This window comes from Dromiciops gliroides, chromosome 5 (genome assembly GCF_019393635.1).
Source record: "Dromiciops gliroides isolate mDroGli1 chromosome 5, mDroGli1.pri, whole genome shotgun sequence".
Taxonomy (NCBI): domain Eukaryota; kingdom Metazoa; phylum Chordata; class Mammalia; order Microbiotheria; family Microbiotheriidae; genus Dromiciops; species Dromiciops gliroides.
Genome location: NC_057865.1, coordinates 298,370,371 through 298,384,366, shown reverse-complemented (window position 1 = coordinate 298,384,366; position 13,996 = coordinate 298,370,371). Strand labels below are relative to the sequence as shown.

Genomic DNA, 13,996 nt, shown 5'->3' with positions numbered 1-13,996 from the left:
TCTACATGCAGCTTCCATTCTTTTTTTTTTTTTTTTGACAGGGCAATGGGGGTTAAGTGACTTGCCCAGGGTCACACAGCCAGTAAGTGTCAAATGTCTGAGGCCGGATTTGAACTCAGGTACTTCTGAATCCAGGGCCGGTGCTTTATCCACTGCGCCACCTAGCCGCCCCCATGCAGCTTCCATTCTAATGGTGCAAGAGATACATAAAAGAGAGCTGGAAAGTACCCGTGTATGTCAGAGGGGACAGTGCCCACAAGGGGCCATTGTGGGGATGCCCAGCATGCCCATGGCAGAGCCAGGAGTTTCCTTAAGGCTGGTGGGGCTTGGGGCCCTTCTTCAAAATGAAGGCTTAGAGGGGAATTCAACAATAGGAGAAGGGGCCATATGGGTAGAGGTGTGGTCTAGGGTGAAAAGGCCCTAGTCCTTGAGGTGAGACTCCTCAATCCAAAGGCAACAGATGCAAAGTCCAGAGATGCAGAACCAGTGGGAGAGGAAGCAGAGATGAGTGGGCCTTGGGCCTTTCCTCATAATGGAGAATCCAGGAAGAATTCACTCAAAAGAGAAAGGGCCCCTCATGTCCTCCCTAACCTCCACCAAGTCTCCAGGCTTCAAGAAATAAATCCCATGTTGTGGTTTCCAATACTCTTACTATACAAGTCTCCCTTATCCATGCCTTCCTAAAGTGGGGTCTCCCAAATGGATACAGGACTTCTAGGCTCTTGTCTCCCCAGACCTTGTCAGCACAGACTGAGATCCCAGAAGCTGGGTGGATGTCAGTCATTCAGGCAATGAGCACTTATCATGTACTTATTATATGCCATGAAATGTGCTAAGTGCTGGGGAAAGGAAGGAAGACATCAAAAGTGTGTGTGTGTGCACGCATGTGCACGTGTGCACACAGCAAAGGCTTTCTTGTATTCTAGCTTCTCACTAACCTTCAGCATATGGGAGGCATAGCATCAGGGACTGGGAAAGTCCATCCCTGACTTTGGAGCCCTGTCTAGGCACATGTTGTACTGGTCAGGGGAGGGCTTGGGACTCACAACTTGCTCAGTAGCAGATGGCCCCTAGAATAGCTCCTCAGCCGTTGCTTATTAAAGAGCCTCATTAATGATGCTCAGGCACTCGCCTCAGCCCCGAGCAGGTCCCAAGCACATACCCTCCTGCCTTGCTGATTACAGAGGCGTTGAGCTCAAACCCTCCCTCTGAAACTCCTCAGAAGCCATTCCAAGCTCTTTTAACCCACAAAGATGCCACTGTGACTATTGCTGGGCCCAGTTTGGGTTTGATTTTTTTTCCAGAAAATCCCAAGCATTTTAAGGGCATCTGTTCAAAGCCTTGTTGGACACACTGGGGACTAATTTTTCCTTTTGAAAAACAATATGAGGAAGAAACTGTCAGGAAGGGATACGGGAATATATTCTAGAAAGAGCCCTAAGTGTGAGAGAGGCATCAGACTTGGAACTGAAGCTTAACTCTGGCCCAAATCAGTAGGTCACCTTGAGTAAGTTTCTTCACCTTTCTAGGGCTCAATTTCCTCCTCTGTAAAATATGACTTGGATTAGGTGATGCCTGAGGCATCTCCACAGCCATGGAGTAGAGTCTGTGAGTGACCTGAGGAGGACACTGAGGCAGAAACACTGGCCTGGCGGTATGCCTTGAGATGGAACTGATCTTTCTTGAATGTCTCTTTGAATCCATAAAGTTAATAAGTTCCTCATGTTGTTGTTCTTTTTTGTTCTTTGTTCTCAAAGAGCACTATGACATCAGGTAATGTCATGACTTTCACTGAATTGGATTTAAGTGGGGGAGGACTGTGCAAGGTCACTAATCTCACTCTCTCCTCCAGAGCCATCTGGGTCCAGTGGCAAGATATATATCAGGACGACTGGAGATGGTCCTGCATGTTTGTTTGTGTGGGTGTTTTTTAAGGCAGTTGGGTTTAAGTGACTTTCCAAAGTCACATGGCTAGTAAATGTCTGTGGTGATATTTAAACTCAGGTCCTCTTGACTCTAGGGCCAGTGCTCTATCCATTGTGCTATCTAGCTTCAACAACGTCTTCGTGTGCTAGAAGCCTATAGAACATGAAAAGGAAAAAGGCCATACAGTGAGTTTTGACTTCAATTCTCAAGTCTGGGGTTCAAGGCCTGACTTCACTACTCAATGTAGTGTGGTGGATACAATGCTAGATTTGGAGACAGGAAGAACCAGGGCTAGAAAGTCTGTTTTTAAGCTTTTGGAATTGAGATTCAGTCTCCTCATCTTTAAAAGAGTGAAAATAACCCTTAAACAACCAAACTCCCAATCCTAGTGTGTAGAAAACTTTTGGAAATCTAAAACAAAAAATGATAAAACTGCCAGTTATTATTAAGATTTTTCCACTCCCTGAAATGAGTAAAGGGAAACTCATGAGCGACAAACCCCAAAAATTTGAGAAGAAAGTTAGGAGCCTGAGAAGCTCCCACACTGGGGCTTTCATGAGAATCAAAGAGGTTTGAAATTTGGTTTGAAAAAAGAAACTCTTTTCCGTAGCTGTTTCATTTTCCAAGTCCACAATGTTACCCAATCAGGAAGCCTGGGCTATTGAGCCGTGGGAGGAGGAAGGCAACAGCTGCTGCCAATAGTTCTAATGAGGGTGGCAACCTCTTCCCCACTGGGAAACTATCTGCAGGCAGCTAGTAAAATCAGGGAAACACAAAACCTCTGGATGGCATTCCCCGAATCAGTTTGTAGAGCACGACTGGGGAACTGGCAAAGGTAGAAGATTAGTAAACAGGAAATGAAACCTCTTCAAGCAAGGCTTCCTGACTGGAGAGTTGGGTTCCCTCACTGGGTTAACCTGCTTCTGCTTCTATCCTGTGTTCTCTCTGCCACAGGTGAGTTCTGGCTTGGGTGCTGGACCAAAAATTGCCCAAAGTCCTGTGTGCAGTGAGCAGTGGAAGTGCTTATGCTCTGTGTCAGAAGGTCAGATCTTTAGCAACACCTGCTGGGTCCTTCCTAATTGTCTTGGGTGCATGTATGCCAATGGATGCAGGATGCTTGCAGCTAGAGAGCATGGCACCATGACACTTAGCTGGGTTGCCTTCAGCTAGCCATAGCACCCTGTCCTCTGTTATTCTGGTGCTGGTCAGTGTAGGCACTGTCCCTCCGATGCCACTCACCTCCTCAAAATCCACCTCCACCATAGTATTGTTGTGATTATTTTTTAAATTTACTGCTTCTGAGTTCAAATCTTATTTTCCTGCCTTTACCTTCATATGAGAGGTGAATTTATGGTTTTGGTTCTTGGATCTATAGCACCGGGGCTTCCTGAAATATAGCACTGTGTCCAGACCACAAATTAGACCAAAATATTTATCCATTTTTCACTCACCCATTTCCACAAAATGCTGGCCCCTTCCCAGACTCTTGAGTTCGACCTGGGTATGACACTAAAATTTCAACATGACTTTGTCTTTGAGCAGCAGTTGCTAACTCTGGGAAGCAAACTGTTTAAGTACTAACACCCATCTCCTCCATACAAACCTCAAAAGCCACTTATTTTAGGTCCAGGTTTTTTCACTGTTTGTGAAATATGGCATCTAGGATGATGTCCCAGCCATAGCTGGGATGCCCAATGGCATCCATAACCACTGCATGAAAGAGTCACCCAGAATGCCCCACGATCCCTCATGAGGGGAGTTTGCTCAATGCCAAATAGTCTCAATGTAATTTCTCTGCCAAAATCTCTAAGAACCTTGCTACACACTCATACCTGCAGCACATAAGAGTCTGAATTCATGCCTGCTACAAAATAGTATTTTAGGCACCATACAGGGATGACCTGCAGCTTCCCTAGCCCCCTCATTGTATTGGGTCAAAAGTTCATGTTGCTCTGAGGATGGCATTACCCTGGTTAGTGAAATCATGATGCCTGAGCTGCCCACTTTTAGAAAGAATTGTGAAATGTGAAGGAACTGATGAGTCTTCTCAAGAAGTGATTAGGCATAATAGAGTGTCTCTCCAATGAATGCAGACCTGAGCAAATTAAGCCCACAATCCCCATTAGCAATCTGGGGTGTCTGAAAGCTGCACTTGCCTATTATCAGGCTGAGAATTGATTGCCATGAGCCTGGCTTCCATTTTTTTTTTAAGACAGGGGATTGGGTGAGGATCTTGGATAAAATTAAAATGATGTATTCGTTCAGTGTGGGAGTCACTAGAAATGAATAGAAATTGGACTTTTTGTCACCCATAAGTTGGACTTTTAACCTTCCATTGCTCACATACTATGGCTCTTTTTTCTATTCACCTGTTTGGAAACATGGAAAATTTCTCTAAAAGGTCGACCCATACATTGATTCAGTAAAGAATCATTATAATCAATATCTTACACCATTTACCAAGATAAGGTCAAAATGGATAGATGATGAGATATAAAATGAGGTATCATAAAAAAACTAGAAGAACGTGGAATATGTTGCCTTTCAGACTTATGGATGGGAGAAGAATTGATGAGTAATCAAGAGATAGAGAGCATTGCAAGATGTAAAATGGATAATTTTGATTACATTGAATTAAAAAGGTTTTATACAAATACAATCAATGTAGCCATGATTTGAAAGAAAGCAGAAAATTAGGGGAGTGGGATTTATAGATAGTTTTTCAGATAAAGGTCTCATATCTCAAATATATAATTTTGACAGATTTATAAGAATATGAGTCATTCCCCAAATGACAGTCAAAGAAAAAACAGTCAGTTTTTCTATGAAGAAATCAAAACTATAGATAATCATATGAAAACATGTTCTAAATCATTATTGATTAGAGAAATGCAAATCAAAACAATTTATATTACATCTATCAAAAACTGGGACATAAATACACTGTTGGTAGAACTGTGAACTGATCCAACCATTTTGGAAAGCAATCTTAAATTGTACCCAAACACTTAGAAAATTGTGTATACCCTTTGACCCAGAAATACCACAATTAGGTATGTTCCCCAAGGGGATCAGGGAAAAGGAAAAGGACCTCAATGTACAAAAATATTTAGATCAGCTCTCTTTGTGGTAGCAAAGTACGGGAAATTGAGGAGGTGCCCATCAAGTGGGGAATGGCTACATGCTGTGGTAAAGGATTATCTTGCAATACTGCTATGCTATAAGAAATGATGAGCCGGTAGATTTTAGAAAAACATGGAAAGAGTTGCATGAAATGATGAAAAAGGAAGGGAGCAGAACCTAGACAACATTGTATACAATAAGAGCAATATTCTTTGCAGAATAATTGTGAACAGCCAAGTTATTCTAAGTACCATAAATACTCAAATCAACTATAAATGATCTATGAAGGAAGGTGATATCCACCTCCAAAGAAAAAGCTGATAAATAGATGGAGGTAGAGTATAGTTTTACATATATTTATAAATCTACATCTTTAGTGTGGGGTGGGGAGGGAGGGAGGGAGATATTTCGGAAATTAAAATATAACCAAAAAAATGGGGAAGAAGGGAAATCATTTAAAATTTAAAATTTAACAGTAAATAGATAAACTTATTGTTTAATTAATTAAAAATTATAATAAAAATGTAGAAAAACTTTAAAAAGAAAAAAAATTATTAAGTAACTACTGCATTGAGATCAAGAGATATAAGACTTAGATGAGGAATAGTTCATGCCCTGGTGGAACTCAGATTTTAGAGTCTAGAAGAGCAAGACTTCTTAACATGGACTGCAGAAATGTTTTCTTTTTCTTCAATATTTTGAAAGCTGGATTTTTGTTCCTTTTTGTGTACATATGATCCTAAGCATTTTATTTTATACATATAAAAATATCTGAGTTATCACCATTCTTGGTGTCTCAGCCTTTAGCACACTGCCCAGAACATAGTAGGACTTTTACAAATGCTTAATGATTTGACTTGATATTCTGGGAAGGGATCCATAGGCTTCTCTAGATTAAATGTGGCCATTATTAAAAAAAAACAAAAACGTTAAGGATCCCAATATAGAAAAGAAACAAAGAATCCTAATGCCCAATACTTCATGATAACTGCTTTAGACTTTCAAAGATATAGTTTTTACAGTCAAGACTCAAACATTGTTAAAAGCTTATTAAGAAAAAATACAACTGATTCAGAATGATTCAAAAGAATATCCCTGATTTTTTTTATGATCCTGGCCAGAATCTTTGGGACATCTACTGAGAAGAGGATTCAAATTCATGAATATTGAGATGTCGAATGGTAATTTGGAAATAAACTCTGTGCCAAATGCATCTAAGGAAGGTCACTGCTTAAAGAGATAAGTTGGTTTAAGGCAATGGAAGCCAGGGAGGGATGTTTCATCTGGAGATATGTTTTTATTACGTGGTGTGATGCTAGTTGTGGAAAGCCTTGAACAAAGTAGGCATTCAATGAATGTTTATTGGATTAAATTGAATGATATGATGCAAGGAGGCTGCAATCTTCTTGAGGTTAGGCCTGTATAGTCTAAGGGGAGTTAGAAAGTCATCCTTAATTTCTACAAACCCAAATTCTAACTATCTAAATCTTATTGCTCTTTCCAGACTGATCTGTAGACTTAGCCACTCCATAAAGGACTTCCCAATGCTCAGCTATCTAAAAGAATGGAGTGGACTGATAAATAAGGTAAGAAACTCCCTGAAATTCAATACATTCAAGTGGAGAATAGATGAGCATGTGTGTGGGGAGGCACGTTAGCGGTGCTGAAGTCTCTTCTCACTCAGATCTTGGGATTCTAGGATTCTGAGGGTCAGAGGGGAAATGCTTTGCCCCCCATGGAAGTGTCGGAAGTGGGATTCAAACCAGTGTTTTCCTGACACCACATCTAAACACTTAGCCATTATACCTCATTGCCTCCCGCTGCTTCTCTCTATACACATTCAGGCACATTCAATATCCTTTTACTATCCACATAGCCATGGGGTGAGGACTGGGTCTATAAAGATCAAAGACAGCACAGTCCTTGCCTGTACCATCAGCTTCAAAGGTAGACCACCTCTATCCTTCCAATTTCCCCCATTTTCTTTTCCTCCTTTTTTATCCTCTCAACTCCTTTCAGATTCAATCATTCCTATTTTCCCAGACATCCTTATTTTGCCTCCTACCCTGACCGACCCCCATGGCTGCAGAGAAAATGCCTTCCTGACACATGCCATCCAAGACTTTTCCCCACATAAAAACCCAGGAATTCCTCCTTGTCCAGGAAATCTTTCTCAAAAATGGGCCAAGAGGTACCTCATGCCCTGAGTTCCTTTGCAAATGGATCTCCGGCTGGCCCTCCACTTGCTGAGTACTCCAGACACCAGTCAAAGCCAAATCATCATTTTAAAGCTGAGAATTTCAAAGCAATAAATTCCATTTAAGAATCTTCTCTCTCTCATCTTCTCCTTTATGGATGCACCCATCACCATACGCTGAAATGTTGTCAAACCAGGACCCATGAAAAATAAATTCTTAAAATGACCTCAATGTATTTTCCCCCTTTTCTTTTCTAGTGGAAAATGGGAAGCTAAAAGCACAGGTCACCAGGCATAGACTTCTGAGAACATTTCACACTCAGAGGAGAGAAATAAAGTGCAAAGATTAAAAATAATGTTTTGGCATCAAAAACTGAGGCCAATGAACCGACTAGCTGAGTAAAACCTGGGTATAGTTGATATCAAATCAAAAGAGCTAGAATAAGAGGTAGTAAGGGGAGAGTTGTCTTGGGAGTTCAAGACCTTTGTCTGCTATTCACTGACTGAGTGACATTGGAGCGTTGTCTGCCCTTCTCTGGACCTTAGGTTCCTAACCTATAAAAGGAGAAATAGGGGCATTGGGCTAACAATTCTCTATGACCCTTCCCATCTCTGATCTTTGATATTTAGACTCCGTGTGAGCTCTGACATGCAATGATTTAAAGCCTTTCCCTGCCCTTCCTAAAGAGGCACAGAGACACTTGTGATTCCAGAAAATAGGAGAGAAGAGATGGGTACACCCATCTTTACAATGCAGGGGATATGCAGGATAAAGATGTGAAGTGTTAGGAGAAAGGTGGCTTCACTTGTGGCCCAGGGAAATCAGAGAAGCCTGCCAGGAAGAATCAGAGGATTTTAGTGCTGGAAAAGTCCTTAGGGAGCATTAAGTAAAAACTCACCTTTCAAAAGGACTTTAAGGTTTCCAAAGATTTGAGTGAGGTGGGAAGCCCACTTAGCCTGATATCCATTTTACTGAGGATCAGAATGTAAGCGCAAACATGCAGACAAACACACACGCCCCTCCCTCCAGGTCCAGTTGGCCTGTGTTGGGCACAGGGTGATGGACTCGGGGATCATGACTAGGCTCAGAACGGTTGCAAGAGACAGAAGCTGATTTCTAAAAATCTGCACTGGGCGCCAGGACAGAAAGGCTGTTCTGGCTTCATCAGGGAAAACAACTCAAGGAAGGCCAGTACGGATGCAGCAGGGGGCTTTCTGTCTTCTGTGCCTCCCACGAACAGTCATAAGTTCTCTCCAAAGCAGACCTCAGAGTTCAGCAAGTCTTTGAACCTGCTCCATGCAGGACTCAAGTTCTCCATCCTCTGCTGGAACACCTCGCCTGACTTGGATCTCACCTCTTTGCCATCTCATGTGTGGACCAGTCTGCTTGTGGAGAAAGTCTTTCTTCAGTCTCATTGGACCTAATGCAATATGAAGTAAGTAGAACCCGGAAGCAGCACCCATTGGACATGATCATGGAAATGGAAAGATCAATCAACAACAACAAAGAAGAAAGTCACCCTTGAAGGCTGGGAAAGCATCATGGTCAAGATTGGAAATGTTTAAATATGCCTCCTCCCTTTGCAGAGGTGAGGGAAGGAAGATGTCACACACCGCATACACAAGAGACTATAGTCTTACTATGTTCGGGTAATTTGGTTGAACTACATTTTACTTCCTGAGTGTGTGTGTTTATGTTTGTACCTTATTTTATATTTTTATTTCTGATTCTTGTTCTGATTACAAGGGATGGTTTGTCTGGGGAGGGTGTATATTTGTATATATAAAATTATAGAATAAAGGTGATGTAAAAACACAAGTTTGGGTTTTTACTTTCTGCCTTCTGGACACAATAGTATCAGTCTGATTACTCTTCCCTAGAAAAATAAGTTTTAAAGATTTTGACAGCTTCTCCCCTGGTCCATATTTTCCCTTCTCCCCACTAACAATTAGCATTGCAAAATACTGAAGCGCATTTTCTCTTGAGGTAGTGGTCTTCTTGTGACTGTATGGAGAAATATAGTTTACTGAAAGATGTTATAAATGTTAAGGCAGAAAACCCAAGTTAAATCTAATCTCAGTCACTTGTTATCTGCCTCACATTGGACAAATCATTCTCCCACTTTCTAGACCTCAGTGTGTTCCTCTTCGTAATGGGGAGATTGTACTAAATGATGTTTAATGTCCCTAGTCCAGGAAGCCTCCCCTAATCATAACCCCTGGACCTCAAGAACCTGATATTTGGACTTTTCCAATGCATCTATCATAGAATATGATGCATTTCATTTATTATATTTTTTTCCTAGACTATAAATGAAATTTCCTCCTGTATTTTCTTTCTTTCTTTTTCTTTTTTCTTTTTTGAAGGGCAATGAGGGTTAAGTGACTTGCTCAGGGTCAGACAGCTAGTAAGTGTCAAGTGTCTGAGGCTGTATTTGAACTCAGGCCCTCCTGAATCCAGAGCTGGTGCTTTACCACTGAGCCACCTAGCTGTCCCTGTATTTTCTAATGGGTGCAAAATAGTCTTATTAAATTTCCAGCCATCCTATTGTTTTGTTGTTATTGTTTGCTTGCTTGCTTGCTTTTGTTCCATGGTTTTTTGTTTTTGTTTTTCCTGGAGGCAAGCTATGTGTTGTTGTTTGTTTTTTTTTTCAATTTGTTTTCTTTTCTATATTCACAAGTTCTAAGTAGTTTTTCTTATATCACAGTGCTCAAGTTTTTTAAATTTTTCATATTCTTCTGAGTATCACTATACATATTTATGTTTTGCCTGCATTGAGAGCATGTTTTCTTTTATTATTATCACTTTTTTGCTTTTTTTTCTTCTGGATTGTCCTTCACTTCTGTGTATTTGCATTTCCAAACAGTTGTTTCTCTTTTTGTATTTTTGGTGAGGCTTGCCATTGTAGATTCAAGTTTTTTCTACCAATCATTTCTGCTGTGGAGGCCATAGATTCTGCTTCCACAATTCTCATTTCTCAATCTACACAGAAACAGCGTGTTGTGGCTTCATGTTCTCCTCAAATTCCACAGGGTGCCCTGCATCATTAAGTATTGAGTCATTTTCCTTTGTTTTGCAATATTTATTCATAGAGGCCTGAATCTGTTTGCTAAATCATGCTAAAGGCCATGTTTCTTTCTACTTTTAATGTTTTTCTCTGTTAAGTTTTTTGCTTATGCTCAAAGTCTTTGAGTTTTCTTCATCCTGAGGTGTCTTTTTTTCCCTGTTATTTCTTCCTATTCATATTGTAACTCCCCCCACCCCCACCCCCAGGGCTGGATCTCAAAGTTTCTTGACCTCCATTCACATTGTGGGAAGGTGGGGGCAGCTAGGTGGAGCAGTGGATAAAGCACAGTCCCTGGATTCAGGAGTACCTGAGTTCAAATCCGACCTCAGACACTTGACACTTACTAGCTGTGTGACCCTGGGGAAGTCACTTAAACCTCATTGCCCTGCAAAAAACCAAACAAAAACAAACAAACAAAAAAAAAAACACAAACACATTGGGAGATGGTAAGAAGAAGGGAGTACGTATTTATATAATACCTAGTCTATGCCAGGCACTGCAGGCATCAACCTCGGTCCATGCTTCAGTGACTTTCAGGGGACAGAAATGGGTCCAGTTAGATGGTGGGTTCTTTCCTTCAGGCTGGCTAGAATGTCACACAGCCCCTCTCCCCTCAAAATACATTGTCTCATTCTGCTCCCTCAGTTCCTCTGTTCTCTGGCCCACAGGTAAAAATCATTCCATGCTGGTGGTATTACAGTCTGAATTGGATTGAATTTTCAGGGTGAACTGAGGCTTGCAATACTGAGCTTCGGGTACAACAGTGAGTTCCACTGCAAGCACATGCACATGTGCTGCCTGTTCTCTGTATTCCTCCACTGTCCTGCAGAGATATTGGGCAGCACAGAAGGCTCACGCAGAGTGGCCATTGAGGCTCCAGCAAACTTCCATGGCATGGAGCTTGGATCACCAAGGCCTGGGAAAGTTGAGGAGGGATCACTGTGTGGGGTCATGTTTTGGTACAATTCTTAGCCCCAACTCAGGATACAAAAGTGGACACTCTTCTTCCATTAGAAAATGAATGAGATCCCAGCCACCAGGGAAGTTCGAACAAGGACACATCTGTCTGAGGGCTCTTACAATGAATAATGGGGGAGCTGGCAGGGATCTTAGGACATGGAGGTCAGAAGCATAAAGAAAGAAATTCAGAGGTGGGAGGGTCCTTAGAACAGGGAATGTCAGAGGAGAAAAGGGCTTTCAAACAGCTAGGTGTTGAACTTGGACTCAGGAAGATCTGGGTTCAAATCACTATATAGACAGAGACTGACTGTGATCCTGGGCAAGGCACTTAACCTCACTCAACATCTGTTTCTTCATGTGAAAAATGGGTAGCTTCTAATATTTACCTCACAGGGTTATTGTGAAGATCAACTGAGATATGATATAGAAAGTGTTTTGCAAATCATAAAACACTCTTAGCAATAGTAATTATTTTTTTAATTATTGTCATCATTATAGAACAAAGAACATCAGGGTTTGGAAAAGTCTTCAAAATAATTTAGTCCCTTAGCTCTTCTCAGCAATACAGTGATCCAAGACAATGCCAAAAGGCTTATGTTGGGAAATGATCTGCATTCAGAAAAAGAACCATGGAGTCCGAATGCAGATTAAAGCAGACTATTTTCACTTTTGTTGTTGCTTTTTTTGGTATTTTTCTCATTTATTCTTTCTTGTATTTTTTTCCTTTTTGTTCTGATTCTTATCTTACAACTGGACTAATGTGGAAATATGTATAACATGATTGTAATGTATAACCTATATCAAATTGCTTACTGGCCTTAGGAGGGGGGAGGGAAGGGAGGATGGGAGAAAAAATGTGGAACTCAAAAATATCTTTACATGTAATTGGGGAAAAATTAAAAACAAAAAGGAAAGAAAACTTTTTAAGAAGTAAAAATAAAACCATTAAAAATAATGTAGGGGCAGCTAGGTGGCACAGTGGATAGAGCACTGGCCCTGGATTCAGGAGGACCTGAGTTCAAATCCAGCCTCAGACACTTGACACTTACTAGCTGTGTGACCCTGGGCAAGTCACTTAACCCCAATTGCCTCACAAAAAAAAAAAATTAGTCCAACTCCCTCACTTTATAGAAGAGGAAAATTAGGCTTGTAGAGGTTTTGCTTTGTGCAAGGCCCCCAGTTAGTTAATAGCAAACTCAGGAAGAAAGGCTCTTCTCTTAAATTTTCTGAGGGGGACTTGTCCAGGCCTCCCCTTCACTTTTCCATTTATTCGTGTCTTCCCCCCCTGCCCCCTGCATATTTGAAATGTCTTTTGGCAAGGCCTGTGTCATGAAAATAAACAAACACAAAAAACCTTTGTATCTTCTTACTAAGCCCAAGGATCTTCACACATAGTACTTGAGAAACGTTGGTTAAATGGAGTTGTACCCATATCCCAGGGTCAAATGTCCTTTCTACTATGCTGCCTAGATGTCAGAATCATATTCCGAACTGGCTGTTCACATCTGCAAGGTTAAAGCATTTCATCCATTAGGAACATAACAGCCAAAGTTTGGTAAGGACACATATCAAATGGAAGACAACGGTGAGTTTCCTTGAGTTCTCCTCAGGATGAACATCATTCAATACTTAAAGGCAGCTTAGTATCACACAAAGACAGAAATACCCAGAAATTCATTATAAAGATGAGTTTCTAATGGGTCCAAAGGTGAATGGTCATTGCTTTTGGAAATTATTTTTTCCCCTGAACTGATGTGAGGAATGGCATAATAATTAGCCAACCTTTTAATGGAAATCTGAATTTCTGTGGGATGGCATTTATCAGGAATCAAAGGCAGATTGATTTGTCCACTTGGAAATGGGCTGCAGAGGGAAATGATGAAGTCAGGACTTGTCTCTTTGCTGCTGCAAGACTTGAGGTGATCTCAACTGATCCCCTTCAAAAGCAGGAGATAGCACAGAGGAGCCTCAGAGCCACCATTTTGCAGAGTTGTTACAATGCTTGTCCTCTAAAGATTCAAGGTGACCTCTGTAAGGAACTCTGAAAGAAGGATGGAATCTGGGGCATGCTGGGTATGGCACTAGATGCATTAGAGCTATAAGGGAGCATCTTGTCCAAGCCTCTCATTTTACAGATGAATAAACTGAGTCCCAGAGAAGGGAGGGGATCTGCCATGAGGGTCATGGCCATTTGCTGGCCAACTGCAGAGCCTCTTCCAGGACTACCAATTACTTTTTCTATATCCATGAAAAGGGAATCATGATTCTTATGCTATGTCTCCCTGGCTGTATGTAGAGGGAATGAACAACTTTGTAAACCTTAAAATGTGATAGAAATGGGAGTTGTTATTATTATTATCTACTATATCTTCTTGTCTAACTGCCTGTTTATGAGGAAAGGGTTGTGTGAGCCTTAAAGTGACACATAAAGGAAAATGACATACTATGAAACTCTATTGCCATAATGTTAGCTCCCTAGGATGCCAACCACTATGAATGGCAGAAGTTCACAGAGCATGACAATGGAAGGCTGAGAGATCTGGGTTCAAATCTTTCCTCTGACATTTGCTGACTCTGTGGCCATGAGGGAGCCACTTATACTCACTGACGCTCAGGCAACTCTGAAGAATCTTAAGGAACAAATTGTGATAAACACTGGGGAAGAGACTTCCCCACACAGGGATCCCACCTCTTGGGATGTATCTCCAGATGTTACAGTGGA

General features: G+C 41.2%; 1 long non-coding RNA gene across 1 annotated transcript in view; it reads left to right on the top strand.

Moving 5' to 3' along the window:
- The first annotated feature begins 2,754 nt into the window (after positions 1 to 2,754).
- LOC122727822 overlaps positions 2,755 to 13,996 on the top strand; it is a 30,279-nt gene continuing 19,037 nt past the window's right edge. The window contains exons 1-2 of the long non-coding RNA XR_006353203.1: positions 2,755 to 2,880; positions 6,554 to 6,635. This is a non-coding gene — a long non-coding RNA (uncharacterized LOC122727822). The remainder of the gene's footprint in view (positions 2,881 to 6,553; positions 6,636 to 13,996) is intronic.